At 43.1% G+C, this 19,043-nt stretch overlaps 1 pseudogene; it reads right to left on the reverse strand.

Moving 5' to 3' along the window:
• Positions 1-19,043, reverse strand: part of LOC135574986 (collagen alpha-1(XIV) chain-like) — a 49,433-nt pseudogene that overhangs the window by 18,248 nt on the left and 12,142 nt on the right.

Consider the following 19,043-nt stretch of genomic DNA (forward strand, 5'->3'; position numbering starts at 1 on the left):
CACAGCAGCAGACTGAGAAATGTGGTCCCTAATACCAGTTACCAAATCAAACATTACAGGGACCAATGCCTCTGCCTCAGAAACACTGGGAGACTGAACAAAGCATTCTTATGCTAATAAACTAGAAACGAGAAGCTAGTAACCCACATAATACAGAAATAAATTCACAATGTCACAGACACTCAGGACATCACGTCATCCCCTATACGAATACTGTATACCGCTGAGCCCTGCATACCGCTGAGCCCTGCATACCGCTGAGCCCTGCATACCGCTGAGCCCTGCATACCGCTGAGCCCTGCATACCGCTGAGCCCTGCATACCACTGAGCCCTGCATACCACTGAGCCCTGCATACCGCTGAGCCCTGCATACCGCTGAGCCCTGCATACCACTGAGCCCTGCATACCGCTGAGCCCTGCATACCACTGAGCCCTGCATACCACTGAGCCCTGCATACCACTGAGCCCTGCATACCGCTGAGCCCTGCATACCACTGAGCCCTGCATACCACTGAGCCCTGCATACCGCTGAGCCCTGCATGGGAGGATAGATATCACAGTTCAGTCTGTTACATTACTGTAGTCTGGATATAACATCACCCTCAGATAGATATCACAGTTCACATTACTGTAGTCTGTATATAACATCACCCTCAGGTAGATATCACAGTTCACATTACTGTAGTCTGGATATAACATCACCCTCAGGTAGATATCACAGTTCAGTCTGTTACATAACATGACCCTCAGATAGATATCACAGTTCACATTACTGTAGTCTGGATATAACATGACCCTCAGATAGATACCACAGTTCAGTCTGTCACATTACTGTAGTCTGGACATAACATCACCCTCAGGTAGATATCACAGTTCACATTACTGTAGTCTGATATAACATCACCCTCAGATAGATATCACAGTTCATATTACTGTAGTCTGATATAACATCACCCTCAGATAGATATCACAGTTCAGTCTGTTACATAACATCACCCTCAGATAGATATCACAGTTCAGTCTGTTACATTACTGTAGTCTGGATATAACATCACCCTCAGATAGATATCACAGTTCAGTCTGTTACATAACATCACCCTCAGGTAGATATCACAGTTCACATTACTGTAGTCTGGATATAACATCACCCTCAGGTAGATATCACAGTTCACATTACTGTAGTCTGGATATAACATGACCCTCAGATAGATATCACAGTTCAGTCTGTTACATAACATGACCCTCAGATAGATACCACAGTTCAGTCTGTCACATTACTGTAGTCTGGACATAACATCACCCTCAGGTAGATATCACAGTTAACATTACTGTAGTCTGGATATAACATCACCCTCAGATAGATATCACAGTTCAGTCTGTTACATAATATCACCCTCAGGTAGATATCACAGTTCACATTACTGTAGTCTGGATATAACATCACCCTCAGGTAGATAACACAGTTCAGTCTGTTACTGTATCCAAGCTGACAGGAAGTAGCACCATTCAGAGACACACGCCTCTTTTCCTCCACAAGGACAGGGATGCTCAGTGTGAGACGGCGGCGTAAGGACCATATGAAGACACCTGAGGTGAAGTGAGGACAATCCAGCAGGACATGTCTGTCGCTGCACAGTACACCTGTCATCCAGTCTGAGGAGACCGTGACCGTGTGTGTGTTTACGCATGCACCTTGTGTCTGTGTTCTTGCATGTGTTTCTGTGTGCATAAGTCTGTAAGTGTATGTCCATTTGTGTGAGTGTGTGTGTGTGTGTGTGTGTGTGCAAATGTGTGTGTGTGAGGGGGGAATAAAGTGTTGTTCACCTTGGGAGACCGTGTGTGTTGGGTGAACAGCATTACAACCAGATATGTACTGCAGGGAGGCAGACAGCCTCTGAACACTATAACCAGATATGTACTGCAGGGAGGCAGACAGCCTCTGAACACTATAACCAGATATGTACTGCAGGGAGGCAGACAGCCTCTGAACACCAGATATGTACTGCGGGGAGGCAGACAGCCTCTGAACACTGAACAGGTAGACAGCCTCTGAACACATTAACACTATAACCAGATATGTACTGCAGGGAGGCAGACAGCCTCTGAACACTATAACCAGATATGTACTGCAGGGAGGCAGACAGCCTCTGAACACTATAACCAGATATGTACTGCAGGGAGGTAGACAGCCTCTGAACACTATAACCAGATATATACTGCAGGGAGGCAGACAACCTCTGAACACATTAACACTATAACCAGATATGTACTGCAGGGAGGCAGACAGCCTCTGAACACATTAACACTATAACCAGATATGTACTGCAGGGAGGCAGACAGCCTCTGAACACATTAACACTATAACCAGATATGTACTGCAGGGAGGCAGACAGCCTCTGAACACATTAACACTATAACCAGATATGTACTGCGGGGAGGCAGACAGCCTCTGAACACTATAACCAGATATATACTGCAGGGAGGCAGACAGCCTCTGAACACATTAACACTATAACCAGATATGTACTGCAGGGAGGCAGACAGCCTCTGAACACATTAACACTATAACCAGATATGTACTGCAGGGAGGCAGACAGCCTCTGAACACCAGATATGTACTGCGGGGAGGCAGACAGCCTCTGAACACTATAACCAGATATGTACTGCGGGGAGGCAGACAGCCTCTGAACACATTAACACTATAACCAGATATGTACTGCAGGGAGGCAGACAGCCTCTGAACACTATAACCAGATATGTACTGCGGGGAGGTAGACAGTCTCTGAACACATTGACACTATAACCAGATATGTACTGCAGGGAGGCAGACAGCCTCTGAACACTATAACCAGATATGTACTGCAGGGAGGCAGACAGCCTCTGAACACTATAACCAGATATGTACTGCAGGGAGGCAGACAGCCTCTGAACACTAGATATGTACTGCAGGGAGGTAGACAGTCTCTGAACACATTGACACTATAACCAGATATGTACTGCAGGGAGGCAGACAGCCTCTGAACACCAGATATGTACTGCGGGGAGGCAGACAGCCTCTGAACACATTAACACTATAACCAGATATGTACTGCGGGGAGGCAGACAGCCTCTGAACACTAGATATGTACTGCAGGGAGGCAGACAGCCTCTGAACACTATAACCAGATATGTACTGCAGGGAGGCAGACAGCCTCTGAACACTATAACCAGATATGTACTGCAGGGAGGCAGACAGCCTCTGAACACATTAACACTATAACCAGATATGTACTGCAGGGAGGCAGACAGCCTCTGAACACATTAACACTATAACCAGATATGTACTGCAGGGAGGCAGACAGCCTCTGAACACTATAACCAGATATGTACTGCAGGGAGGCAGACAGCCTCTGAACACATTAACACTATAACCAGATATACTGCAGGGAGGCAGACAGCCTCTGAACACTATAACCATATATGTACTGCAGGGAGGCAGACAGCCTCTGAACACCAGATATGTACTGCAGGGAGGCAGACAGCCTCTGAACACATTAACACTATAACCAGATATGTACTGCAGGAGGCAGACAGCCTCTGAACACCAGATATGTACTGCAGGGAGGCAGACAGCCTCTGAACACATTAACACTATAACCAGACACAGTTGAGGTCAAAGTTTACATACACTTAGGTTGGAGTCATTAAAACTCGTTTTTCAACCGCTCCACAAATGTCTTGTTAACAAACTATAGTTTTGGCAAGTCGGTTAGGACATCTACTTTGTGCCTGACACAAGTCATTTTTACAACAATTGTTTACAGACAGATTATTTAACTTATAATTCACTGTATCACAATTCCAGTGGGTCAGAAGTTTACATACACTAAGTTGACTGTGCCTTTAAACAGCTTGGAAAATTCCGGAAAATGATGTCATGGCTTTAGAAGCTTCTGATAGGCTAATTGACATCATTTGAGTCAATTGGAGGTGTACCTGTGGATTTATTTCAAAGCCTACCTTTAAACTCAGTGCCTCTTTGCTTGACATTGTGGGAAAATCAAAAGAAATCAGCCAAGACCTCAGAAAAACAATTGTAGAAGCTTGTAGAAGGCTACCTGAAACGTTTGACCCAAGTTAAACAATTTAAAGGCAATGCTTCCAAATACTAATTGAGTGTATGTAAACATCTGACCCACTAGGAATGTGATGAAAGAAATAAAAGCAGAAGTAAATCATTCTCTCTACTATTATTCTGACATTTCACATTCTTAAAATAATGCGGTGATCCTAACTGACCTAAAACAGGGAATTTTTACTAGGATTAAATGTCAGGAATTGCGGAAAACTGAGTTTAAATGTATTTGGCTATGGTGTATGTAAACTTCCGACTTCAACTGTATGTACTTCATTGACCTGTCAAAGGTGTTCGACACTGTTGAGCATTGGGATATATACAGCCTGTTAATGGTTTATAGGTCTGGGATATATACAGCCTGTTAATGGTTTATAGGTCTGGGATATATACAGCCTGTTAATGGTTTATAGGTCTGGGATATATACAGCCTGGTTTATAGGTCTGGGATATATACAGTTTAATGGTTTATAGGTCTGGGATATATACAGCCTGTTAATGGTTTATAGGTCTGGGATATATACAGCCTGTTAATGGTTTATAGGTCTGGGATATATACAGCCTGTTAATGGTTTATAGGTCTGGGATATATACAGCCTGTTAATGGTTTATAGGTCTGGGATATATACAGCCTGTTAATGGTTTATAGGTCTGGGATATATACAGCCTGTTAATGGTTTATAGGCCTGGGATATATACAGCCTGTTAATGGTTTATAGGTCTGGGATATATACAGTCTGTTAATGGTTTATAGGCCTGGGATATATACAGTCTGTTAATGGTTTATATGATCTTAGCAACAGAACTCTTAACAGATGGGGTTAAATCTGAATGATCTTAGTAGCAGAACTCAGGCCATTTTAACAGATGAGGTTAAATCTGAATTATTTTAGCAGCAGAACTCAGGGCATTTTAACAGATGGGATTAAATCTGAATTAGCTTAGCAACAGAACTCAGGCCGTCTTAACAGATGGGGTTAAATCTGAATTATTTTAGCAGCAGAACTCAGGCCGTCTTAACAGATGGGGTTAAATCTGAATTATTTTAGCAGCAGAACTCAGGCCGTTTTAACAGATGGGGTTAAATCTGAATTATCTTAGCAACAGAACTCAGGCCATCTTAACAGATGGGGTTAAATCTGAATGATCTTAGCAACAGAACTCAGGCCGTCTTAACAGATGGGGTTAAATCTGAATTATTTTAGCAGCAGAACTCAGGCCGTCTTAACAGATGGGGTTAAATCTGAATTATTTTAGCAGCAGAACTCAGGCAGTTTTAACAGATGGGGTTAAATCTGAATTATCTTAGCAACAGAACTCAGGCCATCTTAACAGATGGGGTTAAATCTGAATGATCTTAGCAACAGAACTCAGGCCGTCTTAACAGATCTTAGCAACAGAACTCAGGTTCTTAACAGATGGGGTTAAATCTGAATGATCTTAGCAACAGAACTCAGGCCATCTTAACAGATGGGGTTAAATCTGAATGATCTTAGCAACAGAACTCAGGCCATCTTAACAGATGGGGTTAAATCTGAATTATCTTAGCAACAGAACTCAGGCCATCTTAACAGATGGGGTTAAATCTGAATTATTTTAGCAGCAGAACTCAGGCCATCTTAACAGATGGGGTTAAATCTGAATTATCTTAGCAACAGAACTCAGGCCATCTTAACAGATGGGGTTAAATCTGAATTATCTTAGCAACAGAACTCAGGCCGTCTTAACAGATGGGGTTAAATCTGAATTTCGTGATATTCAAAAAGTTGTTCTTCAGGGTTCTATTTTAGGTCCATTATTGTTCACCTATATTAATGACATAGGAAACACTGTTGATACTTGTAACATTCATCTCTATGCAGATGACACAGTTTTGTATTCCTGTGCCACCTCAGTGCAGAAGGCCATTCGTGAACTTCAACATGACTTTGATTCAATTCAGAAATCCCTTACAGATCTTAAATGAGTTAAATTCAAGTAAGACCAAGCCCCTGCTGTTCTCTAGGTCACCAAATGTTGACCCTGAGGACCTGCATATGTGCTCTATAAATGGAGCCCAAATTGAGCTTGTTTCTCAATATAAAGTACCTGGGTGTCTGGATTGATGACAAGTTCTACTCCGTAACGCATTTACAAAATCTGACTAAGAAGCTAAGATCCAAGATTGTTTTTTTTATAACAAAATAGGAGAAAAAAATTCTCCCTGTATTGGATTCCGGAGATGTTGTTTACATGCATGAGGCACAACCTCTGTTTTAAAACCCGTGGGCGCCCGTCTACCATTCAGCAATACGTTTTATCACAGGGGACCATTTTAGGACTCGTCATTGTAGTCTGTATAAAATGTGCAGTTGATCTCTGTCTGTAAGAAGAGCGCTGCATTCTCTTTGATTTATTTACAAAGCAGTCTGACAGAAACTCCCTTCATTAAGTTAAGAATCCTCAGTTACCAAACCTGTTGTCAGGAACAGATAACACTAGAAATCCCTTCAGTCTCCATAGATTTGGGAAAATCTGCATTTTGTTTTTTTGCCACTCATTTGGAACAATCTGCAGAGTTCAACGCAGTTTTTTATTTTTTATTATTTTACCTTTATTTAACCTTTATTTAACTAGGCAAGTCAGTTAAGAACACATTCTTATTTAAATGACAGCCTAGGAACAGTGGGAACGACAGATTTGTTTGTACCTTGTCAGCTCGGGGATTTGAACTTGCAACCTTTCGGTTACTAATCCAACACTCTAACCACTAGGCTACCCTGCCGCCCCAGTTAGATGTGCTGGTGCCACTCAGACAGTTTCCATTATTAACTGAGGACCTTGAATGTGATTGCTTTTATTAAATAGGTTTATTTTGTTATTGTGTGCTGAATTCTGTTGTTTTATACACGTGAATGATTTATTATTCTGTTTTTATTGTAATGTCTACAGGGCTCTCTTGTCAAATGTATTGTTTAATCTCAATGTGACTCCCTGTTTAAATAAAGGTTACATAAAATACTAAATTAAAATAAAATACATTAACACTATAACCAGATATACACTGCAGGATCAGGATCAGGATCAGGATCAGGGTCAGGGTTACATTGAGACTCAGAACAACCAGGCACATAATGCCTGTGAGAAGAGAGTCTGATGGACGGCTCCTCACACTCTCTTTGACTGCTGCAACAAAGAGGGTGTGTGTGTGTGTGTGTGTGTGTGTGTGTGTGTGTGCGTCTGTGTGTGTGTGTGTGTGTGTGTGTATGTGTGTGTGCGCGCTCTCTCTTTGACTACTGTGATGGAGGAGGGGGTTGGGTTGTTCCTCCATTCATTCTCTGGGATCATTCTCTGACATGACTTCTACTAAATTCTCTATTTGAGAAGTCGGCATGCAACATCTTTATTAGACAGATGGAGGGCCTGAAGTTTTAGGGTACATCCCAAATGGCACCCTATTCCCTATATAGTGCACTACTTTAGACCAGAGGCCATGGATTATCTAGGGGAAGAACTAGGCTGCTGACCTTGTGGAAACTGCCATAGAACATCTTCTTGATGTCAGGCTCGTCAAAAGTGACTGTCTGGAAGTCTCCCTTGTAGTCGTAGTTGAAGAACGTCAGAGTCTTCCCACCATCTGACAGAGACAGAAACAGAGACGGGCAGACAGACAGAGAATTAGGGACAGTACATTCTACACAAACCCACAAGCCCACATCCCAGAGTCCTCTGCCTTGGTCTTCTGTTCTGTGTGTTCAGTCTATCTCTCTCTCACACAATAGCTGGAAACTAGTCCTGCAGCCCACACACTTTTGTAAACCACAGACCTCAATTGCAGAGTATGTGATATGCAGGTTAACCTTAACTCTCACTCAAACCACAGGGCCAGGGTTCAGGAAGTGATGAGGAACAGACTGTACGTACTGTCCAGGATGACCCCCACCAGGGGTTCATTGTCTTTGTTGAGGATCTCCCACAATGCAAAGGGCTCTTGGGGGGTGTCTGGTAGCAGGCGGAACAGGATGGTGATGGTGTAGTCAGAGGGCAAACCTTCTGGGTGGAGGTACCTGAGACACAGACGGACAGACAGACAGACGGACAGACGGACAGACGGACAGACGGACAGACAGACAGACAGACAGACAGACAGACAGACAGACAGACACAGACAGACAGACAGACAGACAGACAGACAGACAGACAGACAGACAGACGGACATACGGACGGACAGACGGACAGACACAGACAGAGACAGACAGACGGACAGAGGGACAGACAGACAGAGGGACAGACAGACAGAGGGACAGACAGACAGAGGGACAGACAGACAGAGGGACAGACAGAGGGACAGACAGACAGAGGGACAGACAGAGGGACAGACAGACAGAGGGACAGACAGACAGAGGGACAGAGGGACAGAGGGACAGACAGACAGACAGACAGACAGACAGACAGAGTTACTTAACTGGCAGCCAGATAATGTGAATGGTTCAAGATGGCGGTTGGCAAATCCTATGCCTACACTGTAATGGGAAACTGTCATTCAAACAGTCGTTTCAGTGTAACCCTAAGCCTAACCTTCTCCAGTCTAACCCTAACCCTTTCCAGTCTAACCCTAATTCTCTATAGTCTAAGCCTAACCTTCTCCAGTCTAACCCTAACCCTCTCCAGTCTAACCCTAATTCTCTATAGTCTAACCCTAACCCTCTCCAGTCTAACCCTCAACCTTTCCAGTGTAATCCTAACCCTCTCCAGTCTAACCCTAAACCTTCCCAGTGTAATCCTAACCTTTCCCAGTCTAATCAACCCTTTCCAGTGTAATCCTAACCCTTCCCAGTGTAATCCTAACCCTCTCCAGTCTAACCCTAAACCTTTCCAGTATAATCTAACCCTCTCCAGTCTAACCCTAAACCTTTCCAGTATAATCCTAACCCTCTCTAGTAACCCTTTCCAGTGTAACCCTAACCTTAACCCTCTCCAATCAGGAAGTCCTGAACCTGATACAGGGTAATGGGAAGTCCTGATACCCAGAGTAATGGGAAGTCCTGAACCTGATACAGGGTAGTGGAACCTGATACCTGATGCAGAGTAATGGGAAGTCCTGATACCTGATACAGGGTAATGGGAAGTCCTGATACCTGATGCAGAGTAATGGGAAGTCCTGATACCTGATACAGGGTAATGGGAAGTCCTGATACCTGATGCAGAGTAATGGGAAGTCCTGATACCTGATACAGGGTAATGGGAAGTCCTGATACCTGATACAGGGTAATGGGAAGTCCTGATACCTGATGCAGAGTAATGGGAAGTCCTGATACCTGATACCTGATGCAGAGTAATGGGAAGTCCTGATATCTGATGCAGAGTAATGGGAAGTCCTGATATCTGATGCAGAATAATGGGAAATCCTGATACCTGATACCTGATGCAGGGTAATGGGAAGTCCTGATACCTGATGCAGAGTAATGGGAAGTCCTGATACCTGATACCTGATGCAGGGTAATGGGAAGTCCTGATACCTGATGCAGGGTAATGGGAAGTCCTGATACCTGATGCAGAATAATGGGAAGTCCTGATACCTGACACCTGATGCAGGGTAATGGGAAGTCCTGATACCTGATGCAGGGTAATGGGAAGTCCTGATACCTGATGCAGAGTAATGGGAAGTCCCGATACCTGATATCTGATACAGGGTAATGGGAAGTCCTGATACCTGATACAGAGTAATGGGAAGTCCTGATACCTGATGCAGGGTAATGGGAAGTCCTGATACCTGATGCAGAGTAATGGGAAGTCCTGATACCTGATGCAGAGTAATGGGAAGTCCTGATATCTGATACCTGATGCAGAGTAATGGGAAGTCCTGATACCTGATACCTGATACAGAGTAATGGGAAGTCCTGATACCTGATACCTGATACAGAGTAATGGGAAGTCCTGATACCTGATACCTGATGCAGGGTAATGGGAAGTCCTGATACCTGATGCAGAATAATGGGAAGTCCTGATACCTGATACCTGATGCAGGGTAATGGGAAGTCCTGATACCTGATGCAGGGTAATGGGAAGTCCTGATACCTGATGCAGAGTAATGGGAAGTCCCGATACCTGATATCTGATACAGGGTAATGGGAAGTCCTGATACCTGATACCTGATACAGAGTAATGGGAAGTCCTGATACCTGATGCAGGGTAATGGGAAGTCCTGATACCTGATGCAGAGTAATGGGAAGTCCTGATACCTGATGCAGAGTAATGGGAAGTCCTGATACCTGATGCAGAGTAATGGGAAGTCCTGATATCTGATACCTGATGCAGAGTAATGGGAAGTCCTGATACCTGATACCTGATACAGAGTAATGGGAAGTCCTGATACCTGATACCTGATGCAGAGTAATGGGAAGTCCTGATACCTGATACCTGATGCAGAGTAATGGGAAGTCCTGATACCTGATACAGAGTAATGGGAAGTCCTGATACCTGATACCTGATGCAGGGTAATGGGAAGTCCTGATACCTGATGCAGAATAATGGGAAGTCCTGATACCTGATGCAGGGTAATGGGAAGTCCTGATACCTGATGCAGGGTAATGGGAAGTCCTGATACCTGATGCAGAGTAATGGGAAGTCCCGATACCTGATATCTGATACAGGGTAATGGGAAGTCCTGATACCTGATACCTGATACAGAGTAATGGGAAGTCCTGATACCTGATGCAGGGTAATGGGAAGTCCTGATACCTGATGCAGAGTAATGGGAAGTCCTGATACCTGATGCAGAGTAATGGGAAGTCCTGATACCTGATGCAGAGTAATGGGAAGTCCTGATATCTGATACCTGATGCAGAGTAATGGGAAGTCCTGATACCTGATACCTGATACAGAGTAATGGGAAGTCCTGATACCTGATACCTGATGCAGAGTAATGGGAAGTCCTGATACCTGATACCTGATGCAGAGTAATGGGAAGTCCTGATACCTGGGAAGTTCTGATACCTGATGCAGAGTAATGGGAAGTCCTGATACCTGATGCAGAGTAATGGGAAGTCCTGATACCTGATGCAGAGTAATGGGAAGTCCTGATACCTGATGCAGAGTAATGGGAAGTCCTGATACCTGATACAGGGTAATGGGAAGTCCTGATACCTGATGCAGAGTAATGGGAAGTCCTGATACCTGATGCAGAGTAATGGGAAGTTCATTTGACTGGCTTATCTTACCTTCACACAACAAATGCCATAATGGCCCTTCTGATTACATGATTTACTATATACATGATCTAGTATGTGATTGAGTGATGTTTGGATATGTTTGGATATGGGCCGTGGTGTTTGCAGGTCACCCTGAAGACATCATGTAGAGGTGCTGAGTCCCTCCACTGCAATAACACAATCCCCTCTGAACATTATGAACAAAGTAGAAGTCTAAACTAAATATTATCCTCAGTAGGAGTAGAGCTACATCTGTCAACACACACACACACACACACACACACACACACACACACACACACACACACACACACACACACACACTTCACATGTGATTAGACTCCCCTAAGTGATTTTCATTGGCAATAACTTTGTATTGTTTGAGGGACCTTGAAAATAACTGGCTGCTATTTCAAAGAGCTCTGGTGTTTGTCTTCGGCTAACAACTGGGTTTGACCCTCTCTTGACATTTTGAAGTACAAGTCTCCTACTAGCTACTGGGGTTGACCCTCTCTTGACGTTTTGAAGTACAAGTCTCCTACTAGCTACTGGGGTTGACCCTCTCTTGACGTTTTGAAGTACAAGTCTCCTACTAGCTACTGGGGTTGACCCTCCCCTGATGAAGTACACGTTTCCCATAGAGGATGAGGAAGGCCCCTCTAGGAGGAGGACAAGGACAGTTCAGGAACAAGCTCTTCCTCCAGGCATAGACACGTCTGTGTATCTGAAAGCATTGGATGGGTATAACCCATTCTGTATGGCAAAACTTCCACCTGACCTATCAGAGGGAAACTTCCACCTGACCTATCAGAGAGAAACTTCCACCTGACCTATCAGAGGGAAACTTCCACCTGACCTATCAGAGGGAAACTTCCACCTGACCTATCAGAGGGAATCTTCCACCTGACCTATCAGAGGGAAACTTCCACCTGACCTGACCCACCTGATCTATCAGAGGGAAACTTCCACCTGACCTATCAGAAAACTTCCACCTGACCTATCAGAGGAAACTCCACCTGACCTATCAGAGGGAAACTTCCACCTGACCTATCAGAGGAAACTATGACCTATCAGAGGGAATCTTCCACCTGACCTCCACCTGACCTATCAGACCCACCTGACCTATCAGAGGGAAACTTCCACCTGACCTATCAGAAGGAAACTTCCACCTGACCTATCAGAGGGAAACTTCCACCTGACCTATCAGAGGGAAACTTCCACCTGACCTATCATTTGGGGAAGCTGTTGGAGTATATTCCAGAAATAATATGCCAAGAGTGGACACTGGAGGAGAGAGTGAGCTCAGTGTGGACCCTAGCTGATCTTCTACCTCTCATCGCCATGACAACCACACTGACAAGACACAGAACCTAGTAGAACCTACTTGGTGGGCTGTGAGACCAGGGCGTCTTTGTGCAGTCTGTAGCAGGGGAAGCTGTTGAAGGAGCCTGGTTCCAGGGACACTCCCTCTACGTTACTGTACTCCTTCTCTACCAGGCCAAACATGTCCATCATCCTGAAGCCTAAGGAGGGAAGGAGCAGAACACACATCTATGCTATAACCACTCCATAGAGAACTATAGAGAACCACAGAGAACCATAGAGAACAACAAAGAACCATAGAGAACAACAAAGAACCATAGAGAACCATAGAAAACAACAAAGGACCATAGATAACCATACAGAACAACAGGGAACCATAGAGAACCATACAGAACCATAAAGAACAACAAAGAACCATAGAGAACAACAAAGAACCATAGAGAACCATAGAGAATAACAAAGAACCATAGAGAACAACAAAGGACCATAGAGAACAACAAAGAACCATAGAGAACCATAGAGAATAACAAAGAACCATAGAGAACAACAAAGGACCATAGAGAACAACAAAGAACCACAGAGAACAACAAATAACAATAGAGAACCATATAGAATAACAAAGAACAATAGTGAACCATAGAGAAGAAAAAAAACAGAGAACAACAGAGAACCATAGAGAACAATAGAGAACCATAGAGAACAACAGAGAACCATAGAGAACCGTAGAGATACTAGAATAAAATGGTACACATTTTTATCTTCAAGCAACAAAATGGGCCAAGGTAGTAAATACTGTTTAGGTGCTGGATATATACATAGTAATAATAATGTCATTCTGTCAACCACTCTCCCTCTGGATAGTGTTTCCTATCCCCACCCGGCGAAGGAAAGGAGAACTCTGTCAAAAATCCTATGAGAAACAGTGACATTCACTCTGAATGACCTAAAATGATGAATTCCATATTGGTCTTTCACAGGCAGGCCAACCCAGGCTGTTCTGTGCAGTAGGATAATAGTAGGTCTACTATTGAAACAGATTAATGAGGCTGTCAACTGAGTCAGGAATTCACAGGTTTCAGATCTTTTTTTTCTCCTTCAGGTTTTCGCTCTTAAAGTCACACTTTCTTAATGTAAAAACAACAGAATTGGATGTTCTAATCCCATAACAATGCCTTAACCACATTAGGAGAACGCTTTTGAGGTCTGAGAAAAAGCGAAGAAATTTAGATTTTTGAGTGTAGTTACCCTTTAATTTAAGTGGTTAACTGTGTTTCCACAGCACATGAGATGGGGTTTGCCAAACAAACAGCCACTGGATAATCATGATATCATTCTGCCAGGCAGGCATAGGCTACTTTGTAGCAGGTAACATTTCATTGAGAAGGTTTTTGGCAAAGCCTTACCATCAATCAGAAGATGGTTAAGGCCTGTCATCAGCATCGCTATATTTTTCCTGTTTTCCTTAAATGTTTAAAACTAGAAGTTTTACTTCATATTATGAGGCATGTCTTGCCTCCCTTTAAAGCAGCTTAAAGCCTAAAACGGGAAGAAAAAAAAATGTAAGCATTTGAAGCTTAACATTGTGATGTGTTCCATTAGCCTTATTGACACGGCGTATACCTCAACTACACTACTTTGATGTGCATCGTAGGCATTAAGAAGTGAGTATACACAATGCCCAGTGTTAGATACGGTGGTACACGGTGTATACCCTCCACTACACTACTTTGATGCCCATCGTAGGCATTAAGAAGTGAGTACACACAATGCCCAGTGTTAGATACGGTGGTACACGGTGTATACCCTCCACTACACTACTTTGATGTGCATCATAGGGATTAAGAAGTGAGTACACACAATGCCCAGTGTAAAATACGGTGGTACACGGTGTATACCCTCCACTACACTCTGACTCTATGTAACTCCGTCTGACTGGATTTGAACCAGAATCACGTGGCAGATGACATGTTGCTCCTGACAACAGCCAGGGACACGGAGTCTCTCCCGTGAATGACTAAGTGGGATCAGACAATCCACATTGACTGTAGATTGAGAGGGGTTTATCTCAATAGGGATACACATTCTTTGACTATAAAGCAGTAACCAGCTGTATGTGTATTACATACCTGCCATGGTGTTGCCACTCATCAGAACCGATGGACAAGCTAAAAACAAGATGGATGAAAGGGTTGGTTAAATAATGAACAGGATATGAATCACTGTCATTTCATCATGAATCAAGATCCTCTTATTAAGATTTAAATGATGAATCCTCCTCTTTGTAATAATAACTAATCCATTAAACCACATGACCAAACCTACCACCTGTCTCTATTCTACAGTAGATTATATCAGTTCTGGAGACCACATGACCAAACCTACCATCTGTCTCTATTCTACAGTAGATTATATCAGTTCTGGAGACCACATGACCAAACCTACCATCTGTCTCTATTCTACAGTAGATTATATCAGTTCTGGAGACCACATGACCAAACCTACCACCTGTCTCTATTCTACAGTAGATTATATCAGTTCTGGAGACCACATGACCAAACCTACCACCTGTCTCTATTCTACAGTAGATTATATCAGTTCTGGAGACCACATGACCAAACCTACCACCTGTCTCTATTCTACAGTAGATTATATCAGTTCTGGAGACCACATGACCAAACCTACCACCGGTCTCTATTCTACAGTAGATTATATCAGTTCTGGAGACCACATGACCAAACCTACCACCTGTCTCTATTCTACAGTAGATTATATCAGTTCTGGAGACCACATGACCAAACCTACCACCTGTCTCTATTCTACAGTAGATTATATCAGTTCTGGAAACCACATGACCAAACCTACCACCTGTCTCTATTCTACAGTAGATTATATCAGTTCTGGAGACCACATGACCAAACCTACCACCTGTCTCTATTCTACAGTAGATTATATCAGTTCTGGAGACCACATGACCAAACCTACCACCTGTCTCTATTCTACAGTAGATTATATCAGTTCTGGAGACCACATGACCAAACCTACCACCTGTCTCTATTCTACAGTAGATTATATCAGTTCTGGAGACCACATGACCAAACCTACCACCTGTCTCTATTCTACAGTAGATTATATCAGTTCTGGAGACCACATGACCAAACCTACCACCTGTCTCTATTCTACAGTAGATTATATCAGTTCTGGAGACCACATGACCAAACCTACCACCTGTCTCTATTCTACAGTAGATTATATCAGTTCTGGAGACCACATGACCAAACCTACCACCTGTCTCTATTCTACAGTAGATTATATCAGTTCTGGAGACCACATGACCAAACCTACCATCTGTCTCTATTCTACAGTAGATTATATCAGTTCTGGAAACCACATGACCAAACCTACCACCTGTCTCTATTCTACAGTAGATTATATCAGTTCTGGAGACCACATGACCAAACCTACCACCTGTCTCTATTCTACAGTAGATTATATCAGTTCTGGAGACCACATGACCAAACCTACCATCTGTCTCTATTCTACAGTAGATTATATCAGTTCTGGAGACCACATGACCAAACCTACCACCTGTCTCTATTCTACAGTAGATTATATCAGTTCTGGAGACCACATGACCAAACCTACCACCTGTCTCTATTCTACAGTAGATTATATCAGTTCTGGAGACCACATGACCAAACCTACCATCTGTCTCTATTCTACAGTAGATTATATCAGTTCTGGAAACCACATGACCAAACCTACCATCTGTCTCTATTCTACAGTAGATTATATCAGTTCTGGAAACCACATGACCAAACCTACCATCTGTCTCTATTCTACAGTAGATTATATCAGTTCTGGAGACCACATGACCAAACCTACCACCTGTCTCTATTCTACAGTAGATTATATCAGTTCTGGAGACCACATGACCAAACCTACCATCTGTCTCTATTCTACAGTAGATTATATCAGTTCTGGAGACCACATGACCAAACCTACCACCTGTCTCTATTCTACAGTAGATTATATCAGTTCTGGAGACCACATGACCAAACCTACCATCTGTCTCTATTCTACAGTAGATTATATCAGTTCTGGAGACCACATGACCAAACCTACCATCTGTCTCTATTCTACAGTAGATTATATCAGTTCTGGAGACCACATGACCAAACCTACCACCTGTCTCTATTCTACAGTAGATTATATCAGTTCTGGAAACCACATGACCAAACCTACCATCTGTCTCTATTCTACAGTAGATTATATCAGTTCTGGAGACCACATGACCAAACCTACCACCTGTCTCTATTCTACAGTAGATTATATCAGTTCTGGAAACCACATGACCAAACCTACCACCTGTCTCTATTCTACAGTAGATTATATCAGTTCTGGAAACCACATGACCAAACCTACCACCTGTCTCTATTCTACAGTAGATTATATCAGTTCTGGAGACCACATGACCAAACCTACCACCTGTCTCTATTCTACAGTAGATTATATCAGTTCTGGAAACCACATGACCAAACCTACCATCTGTCTCTATTCTACAGTAGATTATATCAGTTCTGGAGACCACATGACCAAACCTACCATCTGTCTCTATTCTACAGTAGATTATATCAGTTCTGGAAACCACATGACCAAACCTACCATCTGTCTCTATTCTACAGTAGATTATATCAGTTCTGGAGACCACATGACCAAACCTACCATCTGTCTCTATTCTACAGTAGATTATATCAGTTCTGGAGACCACATGACCAAACCTACCATCTGTCTCTATTCTACAGTAGATTATATCAGTTCTGGAGACCACATGACCAAACCTACCATCTGTCTCTATTCTACAGTAGATTATATCAGTTCTGGAGACCACATGACCAAACCTACCACCTGTCTCTATTCTACAGTAGATTATATCAGTTCTGGAGACCACATGACCAAACCTACCATCTGTCTCTATTCTACAGTAGATTATATCAGTTCTGGAGACCACATGACCAAACCTACCATCTGTCTCTATTCTACAGTAGATTATATCAGTTCTGGAGACCACATGACCAAACCTACCATCTGTCTCTATTCTACAGTAGATTATATCAGTTCTGGAGACCACATGACCAAACCTACCATCTGTCTCTATTCTACAGTAGATTATATCAGTTCTGGAAACCACATGACCAAACCTACCATCTGTCTCTATTCTACAGTAGATTATATCAATTCTGGAAACCACATGACCAAACCTACCATCTGTCTCTATTCTACAGTAGATTATATCAGTTCTGGAAACCACATGACCAAACCTACCATCTGTCCCTATTCTACAGTAGATTATATCAGTTCTGGAGACCACATGACCAAACCTACCATCTGTCTCTATTCTACAGTAGATTATATCAGTTCTGGAAACCATATGACCAAACCTACCATCTGTCTCTATTCTACAGTAGAATATATCAGTTCTGGAGACCACATGACCAAACCTACCATCTGTCTCTATTCTACAGTAGATTATATCAGTTCTGGAAACCACATGACCAAACCTACCATCTGTCTCTATTCTACAGTAGATTATATCAGTTCTGGAGACCACATGACCAAACCTACCATCTGTCTCTATTCTACAGTAGATTATATCAGTTCTGGAACATTCTTCCAATGGCAGCTACTTCAGTTCTGGAACATTCTTCCAATGGCAGCTACTTCAGTTCTGGCAGTACTTACTGGCAGTGGCAGCCTCACACACAAAAGTGATCAGCTGCTCCTCAATTTTCTTGACAGCGTCCAAATCGTCCACAAAGAAGACGTGTCTGTCGCTGGGTTTGCTGGCGATGTTCACCAACTCTCCGTAGTCCGCATCAGCAAAGCCGATGGCAAAGATGATGTAGCCTTCAAAGGACATACATTGTTAAGATTTGAAAACAATATTTTGTTTTTCTTCAGCAATAAAGCAAAACAATTCCAAGGAAACTATTTGATTGGCCTATCTTACCACTATCTGCCTTGCTAAGTGACCCTCCTACCACAAACATATTTCTCTCTAAGTTTTGTTTTTGGGTTGAGAGCCATGAATAGTTCTGTTACAACAATAAAATACAATGGAATAGTGTATTGTCCTCAGAGGAAGAAACATGGGTTTTATCCAAAATAACACCCTATTCCCTATTCCCACACTACTTTTGGCCAGAGTAGTGCACTATACAGTACAGATAATAGGGCACTATTTGGGATCACCCTATGCCACTCACCTTCCATCTGCATCTCCTTGGAGACCTTGTTGACAGTAGTCTTGGGAACGGCCATCGGTGAGGACCACCAGTACCTTAGGAACCCCCCTCCTCACTCCTCCCTCTGAGGTGAAGATAGATTCCTTCACATGCTTAATGGCCCGGCCTGGAT

The sequence above is a fragment of the Oncorhynchus nerka genome, linkage group LG14 (assembly GCF_034236695.1).
Source record: "Oncorhynchus nerka isolate Pitt River linkage group LG14, Oner_Uvic_2.0, whole genome shotgun sequence".
In the NCBI taxonomy this organism is placed as follows: Eukaryota; Metazoa; Chordata; class Actinopteri; order Salmoniformes; family Salmonidae; genus Oncorhynchus; species Oncorhynchus nerka.